The sequence below is a fragment of the Rhinolophus sinicus genome, chromosome 4 (genome assembly GCF_057876585.1).
Source record: "Rhinolophus sinicus isolate RSI-liver-muscle chromosome 4, RSI-T2T, whole genome shotgun sequence".
In the NCBI taxonomy this organism is placed as follows: Eukaryota; Metazoa; Chordata; class Mammalia; order Chiroptera; family Rhinolophidae; genus Rhinolophus; species Rhinolophus sinicus.
Window position 1 is genome coordinate 56529231 of NC_142504.1, and position 2765 is coordinate 56531995.

Below are 2765 nucleotides of genomic sequence, written 5' to 3' on the forward strand. Positions count from 1 at the left end.
TCTATCCGGAGAAATCCAAAACTCCAATTCAAAAATCTTTATGCACTCCTATGTTTATTGCAGCACTATACACAATAGCCAAGACATGGAAACAACCGAAATGCCAGTCAGTAGATGACTGGATTAAGAAACCGTGGTACATTTATACAATGGAGTATTACGCAGCCATACAGAAGAAAGAAATCTTACCATTTGCAACAACATGGATGGACCTAGAGAACATTATGTTAAGTGAAATAAGTCAGAAAGAGAAAGACAAATACCATATGATCTCACTTATATGTGGAATCTAAAGAAAAGAATATGTGAATGAACTAATCAGAGACAGTTTTGGAAACATGGAGGAAAAACAGAGGGTTGCTAGAGGGGCGGGATAAGGGGAAGGTGAGAGGTTTTGAAAAATAGTCGGTAACCACAAGATGGTCATGGGGGTTTGAAAATTAATTTGGGGAACGTACAGAGGGATAGTAGATGGGGGGAGGGGGGTTCACACAATGTGAGGGCTATAAATGATAAACGTCTAAGTTTTGCTTTGTCTTGTGCACCTGAAACTAATAAAATAAAATAAAAAATTCACCTTAACTGGTGGATCAGCGGAGGGATCTGCGATGTTGGTTGACTGCGGCATTGCGGGGTCTGGGTTGGTCACTGGCTGGGGGCTGCTACTTAGACAGAGCATCCCCGGAAGGTGAGCCACACCACTGAAGCGATGGGGAGGTGCCTGCGCCCCGGCACCGAGGAAGCGCGCCGCCTGTCCTCCTAGGGAAGCCCGAGTGGACCATCCAGAAGAGGGGAGGTTGTGACCTTTCCTTCCCCAGCATTAAACTGGTCTCTGGAGACCACTGACCATTGCAGTGGATGAAAACTCTGGCCAGATGTCACTGGGAGATGCCAGCACCAATGGATCAGGCATTAAGAAGCTGAAGGTCGTTAAGCAGCAGACCTGCCCTTTACAGATCTGGATGTCACCTACCGGTATTTGGTGTACAGAAAGAGTGAGCCAGAACATGGTGGATGCCGCGTATGTCTACTAGTCTTTAAAAGAGAAGCGAAGCATGACACAAGACTCCTCTGAAGCTAATAAAGAAAACGTGTTCCTTGTGACCAAAGATACCTCAAGTGCAGGGCGAGGCGACGATCCTAGGCCCTGTCGTCATCGCCCACCACGCAGCCATGCTTTGAGGAGCCACAGCCATGCCATCCACGTGGGACCTCTTCCCCTGGGCCTCTGCTTCCACAGAGCCCACTGCAGGGCGATCGCCTCCCTCCAGCTCTGCCTCCAGAGTGCTGCGTCTCCCCCAAAGGGTGTGGTTCGTCATGGCATGGCATGAAATCTTCAGCGTCCCTTCAGCTCTCCCCGACACACAGGAGCACCCTCTCCTCTGTCGGAACAGCAATATCAGAAGGACTCCAGAGCTGGTTCAGAAAAGAATGAGAGGAGACTAGGAGCCCAATCTGAACCTGCATTTGTTGGTCACAGGCCAGTGTGACACCCACTCTGCCCTCAAGGATGTCGGAGCTGTGGCGGTGAAGCTGGACACGATAGGGGAGAGGCTTATGGGCAGCCTCTCCCAGCACCTGCTATATGACTGTGTGAGCTTGCAGGTCTGCATGCACTCTTGTACAACCCAGTGGAGCACACCTGTTGGAACCACATCCTCAGCAACCTGGTGGAGGTGTACATGCTCTAGCACCCAGACAAGAGTCGCCGCAAGGGACATGTGTGGGGCTTGGCTTCCAGGAACAACATCACTCAGGCTACACTGCAGCCTGCAGTTAGGTGGTCTTTCTCCAACGAGAGGGCGGTTCCGAGGACCTGCTGGAACTGTCAGATGTGGACAACGAGTCCTCGGATGTCAACCCGCTGTACATCATGTGCAGACAGTGCCAGAGTACCAGAGACAGGCGGGGCAGCCTTTTCCCTGCTCAGGGCCCAACAGCAAGAAGAGAGCACCGCAGGCCTCCGGTGACACACCGTTGGGATCCGCCAGCATCATGACAGCCCAGGATCGTGGGTGTGCCCTGCAAAGAAGCCATGCCACGTGCATCTGCAGCTTCTAGCATGTGCCCCACTGGAGGGTGGAGCGTGAGCAGGACCCCACATCGCCCCCCAGTAGTGTGTCGTTTGCCTGCAGCCCTTCTGCCACCGGTACTGGGGCTGCACCTGGACCAACTGCCTCATCTGCTTGGCCCCCTTCCGTGAATTCAACCTGGGTGACAGGTGCCTGGACGGCCAGCTCAGCAACAACAACTATGAGTCTGACATCATCAAGAATTACTTTGCAGCCAGGTGTTTGACGTGGAAGAATGTGCTGACCAAAAGCCTCAGGGCTCTGCAGAGGGGTGTGCTCCTGCTGTCTCATTACAGGATTATGGAACACCGTGCTGCGACCTGCGAAGCTTCCAAGAGCAGAGCTGACTTACCAGTAGCAGCAGAACATTCCTGCCTCCAAGTTGCCAGTGGCTGTGACATCCTGTCCTGACTGCTACTAGGGCCACAACTGCCACACCCAAGTGAAGGCCCACCAGGCAATGAAATCCAGTGATATCTGAGAACAGACCAGGTTCAAGAATAAGCATCTGGGGAGGCACTAAGATGTCCTGGGATTACAGGGGTGGGTGACAGCATGTTTCAGGAAATGCTGAATACTAACATTTTAAGGGCATTTTACAGTTCCCCCTCTGGACACTGGTGGTGTCTGCATCAGGCACTCTGGTGTGACCTTTCCTTTGTGGGTTGCACACAACCATCCTCTGAGCTCGGG

General features: G+C 52.3%; 1 pseudogene; it reads left to right on the forward strand.

Moving 5' to 3' along the window:
- Positions 1-608: 608 nt before the first annotated feature.
- On the forward strand, positions 609-2553 carry LOC109439124 (E3 ubiquitin-protein ligase CHFR pseudogene; annotated as a pseudogene).
- The last annotated feature ends 212 nt before the right edge of the window (positions 2554-2765 follow it).